This window comes from Bufo bufo, chromosome 5 (assembly GCF_905171765.1).
Source record: "Bufo bufo chromosome 5, aBufBuf1.1, whole genome shotgun sequence".
NCBI lineage: Eukaryota > Metazoa > Chordata > Amphibia > Anura > Bufonidae > Bufo > Bufo bufo.
Genome location: NC_053393.1, coordinates 355,181,215 through 355,195,915, shown reverse-complemented (window position 1 = coordinate 355,195,915; position 14,701 = coordinate 355,181,215).

The window sequence follows — 14,701 nt, the reverse complement described above, 5'->3', positions numbered from 1 at the left end:
TGACAATGACGAAAAACGTTCTTCCTCAGGCATACCAGACGTATTATAACCAGAAAATGTGCCAAACTGCGGGTGAAACCCATAGGCCCCAAAAAACTGCGCTCCGTCGGTCCGTTCGGCTGAGAATAAAAAGCCGAAGAAAAGGACAGTTGAATTCCCAGACGAGTACAGAACGCCTTCCAGAATTTGGAAACAAACTGAGTGCCGCAATCCAAGACTACGTCAGAGGGAATGCCATGAAGTTTCACAATGTTGTCAACAAATACCAGTGCAGGGGTTTTAGCATTAGGTAGGCCTGGTAAAGTATGGCCGGACTGGAGGGTGTAGCCTTAGGGTAGGCCAGCATGATGAGGTGGGGCGGTGGCGAGTTAGGATAGGGAGATGGGAGTTTTTTAGAAGTAGGGGCAGAGAGAAAAGAGGGGAGGTCTTAAATAGGTAGGAGAAAGTGGAAAGGGAGCCATTTTATAATCGCAAGCAGTAGGTAGATATAGTGCAGTGTTTTATCCCCCAACCTTAGCCTACCGTCATGTCTGAGGTCGAGGAGTTGATCAGGCAGCTCAGGTCAAGGGGGGAAGCGCAGGGCCCACAATGGTTGCAGGCGCAGCTTCAAGGCCTGCTAGGAGCGGACAGGAGCGAGGAGTGTGGGGTTAGGCCCTTACAGCAGGAGACGCGCCGGACACGGCGTACTCACCCGCCGGTGCGCCTGAGTCCCGAGTTGACCCTAAGAGTCCGGCGCCGGGTCCAGAGCCCCTCCAGGGACCCTCCACACCGGACGGCTGAGCGGCAGCCTCCCGTTCGGCCGTCCCGCCGTGGGAGGATTAGTCATGTACGGCGGGGACTCCAGCAGACTGCAGACAGGTGTTAGTGCTCCCACTGCTGGTGGGAGCGCTGGAAATGGAGCAGGTTCGGCAGTTCCCATGGTGCCCCTGTGGGGAGCTGCCCAGCATGTAAGAGGCAATGAGGAGACGGCTGCTGTTCCCCCCTGCAGTTGTGGGGGGGCAGGCTAGAGAGCCTTAGCGGGCAGCAGGACACTGGCCCAATCCTCTTCTGTTCCGGTGCTGGCGGGGTATCGGATTCTGGAAATGGGCACCAGGACGCTGGCCTTGCAGCATCCGGAAGAACGCATCTACCCCTCCCCCGCTAGGATTGGCATCGTTGGTCAGCATCGGCTCTCAACTGATGGCTACCGGATCCGTGGTTGGACGAGCTGCGGGGTCTGCGACTGGAAGGGATTCTGGAGTTCCGGCTGGTGGGATCACAGTGCCCAGGCAGCCTGGTGAGTTCAACTGGGGACCCTTATTATCTATATTTAGTGCCATGGGGGGGGGTCTGGGGGACACACGGGGGAGTTAGGGCGGGGGATTTTTACCGTGTTGGGGGGCTTGGCGTCAATGGCAGCATGTGGGGGGGCGCGCAAGGGGGTTCGCCGCTACCCGCCTGGGGGCCAATGGGACCAGGGGCTAACCAGTTACAAAATGGGGAGTTGGGGGCGGTTCCCACCCAGGTAACAGCTGCGGTTGGGAACGCGGAGTCGTCGGCGGGAACGAGCTCGGTGTCAGTGCAGACAGGTGGGGAGGGGACAGTTAGTGTGGATGACGCAGCTCGGGGGGTGGTGTATGTCTGTTTTGAAGGCCCATTAGGGGCTCACTTGAAGCAGGACATGAGGGAGCAGATTTGGAAGGGGGAGTATGTAGAAATTTTTTCACTACTCCCTTTAGAACGTTTTAATTTGGACAGGGCTAAAAAAGATGATGGTAAGAGAAAGGAGGAGGAAAAGCGCCGGTATCGGTCAGTCCCGCGCACGTTTGTCAACTGGCTACAAGCCTTCACCATATTCGCGAGTATTATTGGGGAGAAAGAGCCCGGATGCTGTTTGGCGCTTTTCTGTTATCAAGACGCGATTGGGGAGGTGTACCGGGTTTATGGCGGTCAAGCTTGGTTACGATATGCAGAAAGCAGTGCATCCCAATATTTGTTGGGATCACAAGGACATTGCATTGTGGCTAAAAGTCACGGCGCAGGAGAGAACGGGTCAGTCCTTTTGGGGGGATACGGGGGGGGGGGCGTCAAATCTCGTTGCATACAGCTTCAGCCAAGGGACTGTGCTTCCTGTTTAATGACGGGGGATGTAAGTTCGGTGCGAAGTGCAAATTTAAGCATGAGTGCACTTCCTGTGGGGGATCTCATGGACTGAACCAGTGTTTTAGAGGGGTCAGGCAAAGAGGAGGGGATGGTACTTCAAAAGGGGCTGACGCCATGGACGTGATGGGGCCATTTCTAGATAGGCATCCTAATGTGGGTGCGGCATGTTTTTTACGGGAGGGGTTTCAGTCCGGTTTTCGTATCCCTTTTGTCCTGAGGGGGCGGTTTTGGTTAAAATTAATTTGCGTTCGGAGTTGGAGCACAAGGAGGTAGCAACGGAAAAGCTGTTTCGGGAGGTGAGGCTGGGGAGAATGGCGGGGCCATTTGCGGAACCCCAAGTGTCGGATTTGCGGTTGTCCCCACTGGGGGTTGTGCCCAAGAAGAAGCCAAACAAGTTTCGGCTCATTCATAATTTGTCGTACCCTAGAGGGACGTCGGTCAATGATGGGATAGATCCCGAACTTTGTTTGGTGGTTTATACGTCATTTGACGCGGCTGTAGGGTGGGTTAACAAATTTGGCAAAGGGACGTTATTGGCAAAAGCAGATATAGAGGCAGCTTTTCGGTTACTGCCGGTACACCCGGACTGCATGCACCTGCTGGGTTGTTTTTGGGAAGAAATTTTTTTTGTGAATAGATGCCTCCCTATGGGGTGTTCACTGTTGTGCGCAGTGGCGTACATACAGGGGTCGCAGTTGCGACCGGGCCCGGAACTCCACAGGGCCCGGCCACCTGTCGAACCCCCCCAGGCCGCTGGCAGGGGCCCCACGGTACTCACATGTAATGGAGCGCTCTGATGGGGCCCGGCATGAAGTACAGTGGCAATTTCGGGCCCCATCAGAGTGCTCCATGCCTCCATTACATGTATAATATGGGAGGGGGGCGGAGGGTCAAGGAAGGGGGGGGGAGCACACACTCACTCACACCCGGCCAGGCAGTTCCGTTTCCATAGTGAAGCAGGGAAACCTCTCTGCTCCCTGCTTCACTGATCTTCAGAGCTCAGGAGCTCCCCCTGCTGGCCCCAGATCGCGCTGCTGGCTGTGGGAGGAGATCTGAAAGCCCGGAAATCTGCCTCCTGTCATCAGGGAAGAAGGTAAGTATGTGTTTTTTTTTTCTAACGCTGCAGACTGGGGGCAGGGGGGGTGTTTGATGGGCACAACTAGAGTGAGGGGGCAAAAAAGTTGGCATCTCTACTGAGGGGCACCTAATATGCCATAACTAATTTGAGGGACACCTAATCTGGCATAACTACTGTGAGGGGGCACATATGAAGGCATAACTATGAGGGGGCACATATGAAGGCCTAACTACTGTGATGGGGCACGTAATCTGGCATAACCACTGTGAGGGGCACATGTGGGCATATCTAATGTGAGGGGCACATAATCTGGCATAACCACTCTGAGGGGGCACATATCTGGGCATATTTACTTTGAGGGGGCACATAACCGGGCATAAATACTGTGAAGGGGCACATAATCTGGCATTACTACGGTGAGGGGACACATAATCTGGCAAAACCACTCTGAGGGGGCACATATCTGTGCATATTTACTTTAAGGGGGCACATAACCGGGCATAAATACTGTGAAGGGGCACATAATCTGACATTACTACTGTGAGGGGACACATAATCTGGCATAACCACTCTGAGGGGGCACATACTGTATCTGGGCATATCTACTTTGAGGGGGCACATAATTGGGCATAAATACTGTGAAGGGGAACATAATCTGCCATAACTACTGTGAGGGGCACATAATCTGGCATTACAACTGTGAGGGACACATAATCTGGCGTTACTAGGTGAGGGGCACATAATCTGGCATTACTACTGTGAGGCGGCACATAATCTGGCATTACTACTGTGAGGGGACACATAATCTGGCATAACCACTCTGAGGGGGCACATATCTGGGCATAACTACTGTGACAGGAACAAAGGTGGGCATAACTACTGTGAGGGGCCACAAAGTGGGCATTAGTACTGTGTGGTTGCACTTAGGGGAAATGTCCTAGATTACCCTGCTATACATTCGCATGGCTCAGTCTTACAGGCTAGCACAGTGCCCCCTGCTGGTGATTTCACAGGGGCAGTCACCATCCCTTCCTTATGTGATTATTCTTTTTTTCTCACCACAGGGACCTTGTTCTGGATCCAGTGGACATCACGCCGATGCCAGCGACACCCTGGATGAGGTAGAACCAGATTTTATTTGGACTGGATGAGTGTAGCCATGCATTGGGCTTAGGGCTCTTTAACACGAGCGGATCCCGTGCGGGTAATCCTCTGCGTGAAAGACAGCCAAGCCCCGTTCCGGACAGCAGAGACACGGAGCATTAACATGATTGATAATGCTCTGTGCCTATCTGTGATCTTTTTACATAAAGTTTTCACCGTGATTTTGTAGTAAAAAGATTACAGTCAATCATGTTACTGCTCCGTGTCTCTGCTGTCCAGAATGGGGCTTGGCACTCAGTCACGCAGCGGATTAGCCGCACAGAAAGAGCCCTTAGTAAGAAAATCTGCAGATTCTTTGTAAAAATGTTTGCACTGTGGCCCATAACACTATAGTTACACCACTGGTAGGGGAGGTAGTAGGGGGGGGGGCTTGGAGGCAGGTTGGGGGGGGGGGCAGCGACGTGGAGGGGGCCCCATAGATCAGTTTCGCACCGGGGCCCCATGGACTGTGTGTACGCCATTGGTCATGCGCATATTTTGAATCTTTCAGTTCCTTTTTAGAATGGGCGGTGTCGGTTGTGGCAGGATGCACTTCGGTCTTCCATTATTTAGATGACTTCTTGTGCATAGGCCCACCAGACTCGGCAGTGTGCTCTGTATTGCTGCATACGCTGGAGACGGTGTTTGCGCGTTTTGAAGTCCCGCTGGCACCAGGAAAAACAGTAGGCCCGGCCACCGAACTCAGTTTTTTGGGGATCATTATTGATACCGAAAGGATGGAGTGTCGGTTGCCATCAGACAAATTGGAGGATTTAAAGCTGGTGGTGCAGCGGGCACAACATGTGAGTAAGATACAATTACGGGATTTGCAGTCACTGTTGGGCAAGCTGAATTTTGCCTGTCGGATAATCCCGATGGGTAGAGTTTTTTCGCAGCGTTTGTCAATGGCGACTTCAAAGGTGTCTGCGCCACATCACTTCATTCGTTTGGGTAGGGAGTTGCGGGCAGATATAGCAGTTTGGGGTTCCTTCTTGGCTTCTTACAACGGGCGGTCGCTAATTTTGGGGAAGACGATGGATTGTTTTGATTTCGAATTGTTCTCGGATGCGGCTTTTGACGGGGTTTGGGGTCTATTGTGGGGGGCAATGGTGTGCGGAAAAATGGCCGGTGGAGTGGTTCTCCAGGGGTTGGGTTCGCAATCTGGCTTTGCTTGAGCTCTTTCCAATCCTAGTGTCGGTTTTCTTGTGGGGGGAGAGATTTTCGCAATAAGAAAGTGCATTTCCATTGTGACAATCTGAGTGTAGTGCAGTCAATTCATTGTCGGCATCGTCGCCACAGGTAGTTCAGTTGTTGCAACGGTTGGTCCTTGAGTGTCTGGCGTTGAACGCTTGGGTGGTGGCAGTTCATGTTCCAGGGGTTCAGAACTGTATAGCTGATGCACTTTCTCATTTCCAGTGGGAGCATTTTCGGATGCTGGCGCCGGAAGCGGAGGAGTACCCCTTGTCCTGTCCAACCTTTCTATGGTAGCTGCTGGAGGAGCCGTGGCAGGGTTGATCAGATCGTTGTTGGACCCAAGGACGTGGGATTCGTATGCTAGGGCTTGGGAGGATTGGAAGGGTTAGTGTCAAACGATAGGAGTGGATGTTAAAGTTGTGGGGGTTGAGCTTGAGGCCCCTATGTTATTGTATATTGAGCACGGTAGGGATGAGGTTTCGTCGTTAGCCAAGATAAATAAAATAATAGTCTTTGGTTTTCGTTTACGGGGATTAAGGGACGTTACAAATTTTTTTCTGGTGAGTCAGGCGTTGAAGGGTTGGAGGCGAAAAAGGGGAGCGGAAGATTGCAGGCGTCCAGTGTCCTTTGCATTACTGTTAGAAATGGGTAGACAGGTAGGGGCAGTATGTTGGTCAGTGTTTGAGGGTTATTTGTTTAAGCTTGCGTTTTCATTAGCCTTCTTTGGGGCATTGCGGTTAGGGGAATTAGTTAGTGACAATGTACAGGGAGTGCAGAATTATTAGGCAAGTTGTATTTTTGAGGATTAATTTTATTATTGAACAACAACCATGTTGTCAATGAACCCAAAAAACTCATTAATATCAAAGCTGAATATTTTTGGAAGTAGTTTTTAGTTTGTTTTTAGTTTTAGCTATTTTAGGGGGATATCTGTGTGTGCAGGTGACTATTACTGTGCATAATTATTAGGCAACTTAACAAAAAACAAATATATACCCATTTCAATTATTTATTTTTACCAGTGAAACCAATATAACATCTCAACATTCACAAATATACATTTCTGACATTCAAAAACAAAACAAAAACAAATCAGTGACCAACATAGCCACCTTTCTTTGCAAGGACACTCAAAAGCCTGCCATCCATGGATTCTGTCAGTGTTTTGATCTGTTCACCATCAACATTGCGTGCAGCAGCAACCACAGCCTCCCAGACACTGTTCAGAGAGGTGTACTGTTTTCCCTCCTTGTAAATCTCACATTTGATGATGGACCACAGGTTCTCAATGGGGTTCAGATCAGGTGAACAAGGAGGCCATGTCATTAGATTTTCTTCTTTTATACCCTTTCTTGCCAGCCACGCTGTGGAGTACTTGGACGCGTGTGATGGAGCATTGTCCTGCATGAAAATCATGTTTTTCTTGAAGGATGCAGACTTCTTCCTGTACCACTGCTTGAAGAAGGTGTCTTCCAGAAACTGCCAGTAGGACTGAGAGTTGAGCTTGACTCCATCCTCAACCCGAAAAGGCCCCACAAGCTAATCTTTGATGATACCAGCCCAAACCAGTACTCCACCTCCACCTTGCTGGCGTCTGAGTCGGACTGGAGCTCTCTGCCCTTTACCAATCCAGCCACGGGCCCATCCATGGCCCATCCATCTGGCCCATCAAGACTTACTCTCATTTCATCAGTCCATAAAACCTTAGAAAAATCAGTCTTGAGATATTTCTTGGCCCAGTCTTGACGTTTCAGCTTGTGTGTCTTGTTCAGTGGTGGTCGTCTTTCAGCCTTTCTTACCTTGGCCATGTCTCTGAGTATTGCACACCTTGTGCTTTTGGGCACTCCAGTGATGTTGCAGCTCTGAAATATGGCCAAACTGGTGGCAAGTGGCATCTTGGCAGCTGCACGCTTGACTTTTCTCAGTTCATGGGCAGTTATTTTGCGCCTTGGTTTTTCCACACGCTTCTTGCGACCCTGTTGACTATTTTGAATGAAACGCTTGATTGTTCGATGATCACGCTTCAGAAGCTTTGCAATTTTAAGAGTGCTGCATCCCTCTGCAGGATATCGCACTATTTTTGACTTTTCTGAGCCTGTCAAGTCCTTCTTTTGACCCATTTTGCCAAAGGAAAGGAAGTTGCCTAATAATTATGCACACCTAATATAGGGTGTTGATGTCATTAGACCACACCCTTTCTCATTACAGAGATGCACATCACCTAATATGCTTAATTGGTAGTAGGCTTTCGAGCCTATACAGCTTGGAGTAAGACAACATGCATAAAGAGGATGATGTGGTCAAAATACTCATTTGCCTAATAATTCTGCACGCAGTGTACGTAGAGTGGGTGGGTTGCTGCAGGAGGACGTTGATTTGTACCCCGATAGGGTAGAGTTTAGACTATGCCGTTCGAAGACAGATGTTAATGGGAGGGGGTATAAGATAGTGCTGTATGAGGTTCCAAATTGTGAGATGTGCCCAGTGCGTTGCTTAAGGGATTTTAGGTTAGTGAGGAAGGGGAGGGCTTTGCCGCTTTTGATTCACGAGGATGGTTCTTCGCTGTCCCACTACCAGTTTCTGGCGGTGTTTCGCCAGTGTCTCGCCAACTTGGGCCTGGATCAGGCGGGTTATACAGGGCATTCTTTTCGCATAGGTGCCGCCACTGAGGCTGCCAGGCACGAGGTGGGTGATGAAGTGGTCAAGAGGATTGGTCGGTGGGAGTCTCTTCGTTTCAGGTCTTATGTACGCATGGCTCGCCTGTAAGGATTAGGTAGTTTGGGTTTGCCTGTTGTAGTTTAATGTTCGCCCCTAAGGAACTGGCCGGCTAACGGGGATGGTTCTCTGTTTTTTATTTTTTCTCATTACAGATCGGTGCCTGGCGTTAGTGTGAATACTGGGCCATTCCTTTGTTTTTTGGGGAGCGTTAAGAGCGGCAGTGAGGCAGGAGGGGCGACAGCTTGGCTTTGCAAGAGAGGTAGCAGTGATAGGTTGGTTAGGAAAGAGAGGCATGTTGTGCAGTAGCGTGTTACCAGAGATACACAGGTTTGTGTGGTTAGATAGGGCCCCTGATGTGTTGGTCCTTCATGTGGGGGGAAATGATTTGGGGGCACGACCTTTTCGTGAGCTAATTAGGGACATAAAATTTGATTTGCTGAGGATCTGGGCCTTATTCCTGGGAATTGTCACGGTTTGGTCTGATATGGTCCACAGGCATGTGTGGAGGGGTGCTCGGTCAGCGGACCGGGTGAACAAAGCCAGGATAAAGGTGAACCGGGCGATAGGGAGGTTCATGGCTAGGAATGGGGCTGTGGCTGTGAGACATGCTGAGTTGGAACAGGGGATTGGTGCTTTCTGGAGGAGTGATGGTATTCACCTGAAGGCGATTGGAATCGATCTCTGGTGCCTAGGCCCGCAAGGGGGCATAGAGATGGCTTTGGGGGTGTGGAGAGATGCCCAGGAATAAGGTGTTAAGCCTGTGCGTTCGTGGCGGCGGGAGGTCCTCGGAGTTGGTGGAATATCAGGTTCGTGAGGATGGGAGGGCTCCATAGTTGGGGCTGGACTCCCATGGTAGTATTTTCATGGCAGGTTTTGCTCCATCAGTGGTGCCTCCGGGCTGGCGCTCATCAGCTGGGGGCAAGATGGAGTACCACGTGAAGGAGGAGTTGAACAAAAACTGTTGGGGCTTCGAGGACCTCCCTCGTCATTATTTTATATGTTACGCATATGTTGGATATCATATGCGGTTGCATATGGGTTCGTTGTTAAAATATGTTATTTAAAACTTAAAGATAAAAGTGTTATACATTTTATAATAAATGGCTGCTGTGGCCAATTCAAATCCAACCTGGTGTCATGTGTAGTTATTGGGTCAATGGGGTGAGGGTTTTAGGGTGGTGGGGTGCAAGCAACGAGTATGATCGACGCTACCTTTGTCATGCAATAAAATGTACCATTTTACTAAAGCGATAAACTACCACTAGAATAACTGTCTTTCCTGAAGAATTAGGTAGATCCATAATAAATACATGAGTCCATGGTCTGGACAGAATGGGTAACGGAAGTAAAGATCCAGAAGGTCAAGTATGTGTCACCTTGGCACGTGCACAGGTTTGTAGTACAGGCTGACACATAGTCCTTCACACACTTACGCCACCCCGACTACCAGAATCTACGAGATATGAGGTTGGCAGTGGACCTTCTCCCAGGATGTCCTGTAATAACTGTACAATGATGTTCCCCCAACACCTTGTGACGCAATTTCAGTGGCACAAATAGTTTTTCAGAGGGACACGAGTACGGTGCATCTCCCTGAGTCTCTAACACCTTCACCTTAAGGTCAGGGTAGAGGGCGGATATCACCACCCCTTTAGACAGTATGGGACTCAGGTTTTCAAAATCACCACCTCCAGGGAAACTACAGTATGTGACAAGGCGTACGCCTTGACATTCTTAATCCCAGGACAATAGGTGACAGTGAAATTTAATCTGGTGAAAAACAGGGCCCATCTGGCTTGTTTTGGGTTCAGTCGTTTCGCCGACTCCAGATAAGGCCTCATGCACACGAATGTTGTGTGCATCCGTGGCCGTTGTGCCGTCTTTTTCTCGGACCCATTGACTTTCACACAGACAGATCCGCAGATCCGTCTGCATAAAAGCTTTTTCAGAGCTGAGTTTTCACTTCGTGAAAACTCAGATCCGACAGTGTATTCTAACACAGAGGCGTTCCCATAGTGATGGGGACGCTTCTAGTTAGAATATACTTTGAACTGTGTACATGACTGCCCCCTGCTGCCTGGCAACACCCGATCTCTTACAGGGGGCTGTGATCTGCACAATTAACCCCTCAGGTGCTGCACCTCAGGGGTTAATTGTGCGTATCATAGCCCCCTGTAAGAGATCATGTGCTGCCAGGCAGGAGGGGGCAGACCCCCCTCCCTCCCCAGTTTTAAATTCATTGGTGGTCAGTGGGCCCCCCCTCCCTCCCTTGTATTTAACACATTGGTGGCCAGTGCGGCCGGCCCCCCCCTCCCTCCCCTGTAGTTATCACATTGGTGGCCAGTGCGGCCGGCCCCCCCTCCCTCCCCTGTAGTACTGTAGATTCATTGGTGGCCAGTGGGCCCCCCTCCCCCTCCTAATTAAAATATCCTCCCCTATCATTGGTGGCAGCGGAGAGTACTGATCGGAGTCCCAGTTTAATCGCTGGGGCTCCAATCGGTAACCATGGCAACCAGGACGCTACTGCAGTCCTGGTTGCCATGGTTACTTAGCAATTTTTAGAAGCATTATACTTACCTGCGAGCTGCGATGTCTGTGACCGGCCGGGCGCTCCCCCTACTGGTAATTGACAGGTCTGTGCTATAAGCAATGCGCCGCACAGACCTTTCACTTACCAGTAGGAGGAGTGCCCGGCCGGTCACAGACATCGCAGCTCGCAGGTAAGTATAATGCTTCTAAAAATTGCTAAGTAACCATGGCAACAAGGACTGCAGTAGCGTCCTGGTTGCCATGGTTACCGATCGAAGCCCCAGCAATTAAACTGGGACTCTGATCGGTACTCTCCGCTGCCACCAATGATAGGGGGGGAGATTTTAATTAGGAAGGAGAGGGAGGGGGGGCCCACTGGCCACCAATTAATCTACAGTACTACAGGGGAGGGAGGGGGGACGGCCGCACTGGCCACCAATGTGTTAACTACAGGGGAGCGAGGGGGGGCTGGCCGCACTGGCCACCAATGTGTTAACTACAGGGGAGGGAGGGGGGGCGGCCGCACTGGCCACCAATGTGTTAACTACAGGGGAGGGAGAGGGGGCCGGCCGCACTGGCCACGAATGTGTTAACTACAGGGGAGGGAGGGGGGGCCTGCCACACTGGCCACCAATGTGTTAAATACAAGGGAGGGAGGGGGGCCGCACTGGCCACCAATGAGTTAAATACAGGGGAGGGAGGGGGGCCGCACTGGCCACCAATGAGTTAAATACAGGGGAGGGAGGGGGGCCGCACTGGCCACCAATGAGTTAAATACAGGGGGGGAGGGGGGGTCTGCCCCCTGCTGCCTGGCAGCACCTGCCAGGCAGCAGGGGGCAGTCATGTACACAGTTCTTTTAGTATATTCTAACCTGAAGCGCCCCCATCACCATGGGAACGCCTCTGTGTTAGAATATACTGTCGGATCTGAGTTTCACGATCTAACTCAAATCCAATGGTATATTCTAACATAGAGGCGTTCCCATGGTGATGGGGACGCTTCAAGTTAAAATATACCATCGGATTGGAGAAAACTCCGATCCGATGGTATAAAAGGGACTCCTGACTTTACATTGAAAGTCAATGGGGGACGGATCCGTTTGCAATTGCACCATATTGTGTTAACGTCAAACGGATCCGTCCCCATTGACTTGCATTGTAATTCAGGACGGATCCGTTTTGCTCCGCAAGGCCAGGCGGACACCAAAACGACTTTTTTTTCATGTCCGTGGATCCTCCAAAAATCAAGGAAGACCCACGGACGAAAAAACGGTCACGGATCACGGACCTACGGACCCTGTTTTTGCGGACCTTAAAAATTGTATTTTTAAATGCTATATAGCACCCGATGACACATGCTCGGATCAGTCATAGTCAGGAAGAGCAGAGGGTAGGGAGGGAAAGGCAGTGTACACTGGTAGGGAGCAAAATTCTCAGTTATTATTCGAAGAAAGCTTTTCAAAGACCCAAAAGTCCTTTTAAGTACTACTGTGTGTGTGTTTTAGAGCAGCAATATATTTTTACCTGCACTAAATTGATCAGTCTGAGGGACATTGGTGCTGAGGAAGGGACAGATAAGCAGGGAGATAAATTTGCTGTTTTTACTACCAACAACTTTTCTGTGACATATACAGTACGCCATCCGAAAACTGTTTCTTTTGGGCAAATTCCAAAAATCTGGGCCTAATCTAGTGTCCATAGTGTGTGGCTTTCTGTGACATACAGTACGCCATCCGAAAACTGTTTCTTTAGGGCAAATTTTACTAAACTGGGCCTAATATAGTGTTCATATTCTGTGGGTTTCTGTGACATATACTGTTCTGCATCCGAAAACTCAGTTTTTATTGCAAATTCCAATAATCTGTGCCTAATCTATGGTCTATAGTGTGTGGCTATCTGTGGCATATACAGTACGCCATCCGAAAACTGTTTCTTTAGTGTAAATTTTAATAATCAGGGGCCAGTCTTCATCTTTTGTTTCTGTAGTGTGTGCGTGTAATACACATCCGTGACATATACAGTACACCATCCGAAAACTGTTTCTTTAGGGCAAATTCCAATAATCTGGGCCTAATCTAGTGTCCATAGCGTGTGGCTTTCTGTGACATATACAGTACACCATCCAAAAACTGTTTCTTTAGGGCAAATTCCAATAATCTAAGCCTAATCTAGTGTCCATATTCTGTGGGTTTCTGTGACATATACTGTTCTGCATCCAAAAACTGAGTTTTTATTGCAAATTCCAATATTCTGTGCCTAATCTACGGTCCATAGTGTGTGGCTATCTGTGACATATACAGTACGCCATCCGAAAACTTTTTCTTTAGCGTAAATTTAAATAATCAGGGGCCAGTTCTCATCTACTGTCTCTGTAGTATGTGCGTGTAATACACATCCGTGACATATACAGTACTTCATCTGAAAACAGTTTCTTTAGGGCAAGTTTAACTAATCTGGGCTTAATATAGAGTCCATAGTGTGTTGTTTTTATTGACATATACAGTACGCCATCCGAAAACTGTTTCTTTAGGGCAAATTCCAATAATCTAAGCCTAATCTAGTGTCCATATTCTGTGGGTTTCTGTGACATATACTGTTCTGCATCCGAAAACTGAGTTTTTATTGCAAATTCCAATAATCTGTGCATATTCTACGGTCCATAATGTGTGGCTTTCTGTGACATATACAGCACGCCATTCGAAAACTGTTTCCTTAGGGCAAATTCCAATAATCTGGGCCTAATCTAGTGTCCATAGTATGTGGCTTTCTGTGACATATACAGTACGCCATCCGAAAACTGTTTCTTTAGGGCAAATGTAACTAATCTGGGCCTAATATAGTGTCCATATTCTGTGGGTTTCTGTGACATAAACTGTCCTGCATCCGAAAACTGTTTGTCACGGATGATGTTGCAGATAGCTGGAAGTTATGAATAAACATCCGACTGGCTTGATCCCAAACTAAGGAGCATATAGGTGTAATGACCGGCGTCACGCACAGGGAGGAAAAAGGGAAAGCCCTGCCCAAGGGAGAGGGAAAGGTGGTGACCCCTAACTCACCTTGCGGCTGGCTCCTGACTTCCCTGACGTCCCTAGACAGGTTCCTCACCCGTGCGGTGATCACGTGCCTAAACCCTGGCTTTCCCTAAAATGAGCCCTAGATAGTGAACGGGCCGGTGGGATCGCTAGTCCGCACCACTGTCACTAAAAAGGAAACACCAGGGAGAGGACAGACAAAACAGACAAACACATACACCCAGGTGGGTGACCACAATAGACCACAAAGGCCCAACAGGGATCCGGAGGGTAGCGTTCTGGACCAACTACCAGAGAACGCAGCAACACAGCTCCAGAAGGTCAGAATAGATGTCCAGGCAGGAAGCTCTATATCTGGCAACCAGAGAAGTGTGAGAGGGGAATATAAGGAGGTTTGGGAGTGCTGGACAAGGAACAGCTGAGGAGAAGGAGCTACGGATCCCTGAGTGAGCCAAAAGGGTTTGCAAAGCAAACCCAGAAAGCTACAACAAGGAAACAGCCCTATCTTACATAGAGCGTGCAGCCAACCGCTGCGACTTCCTGACCCCGGGTATAACGGAGTCAGACGTGGTTCTTGACACCCTCGTGACAGTACCCCCCTCTCTACGAGGGGCCTCCGGACACTCAGGACCAGGTCTCTCAGGATGAGAGGCATGAAAAACCCGAACTAGTCTGTCGGCGTTTACCTCAGACGCAGGAACCCACATTCTTTCCTCGGGACCGTAACCTCTCCAATGCACCAGATATTGAAGAGAGCGGCGGACCCGACGAGAATTAACAATTTTGGATATCTGAAATTCTAGATTCCCATCCACGACAACAGGAGGGGGTGGCAGCGGTGACGGTTCTAGAGGTGGAACAT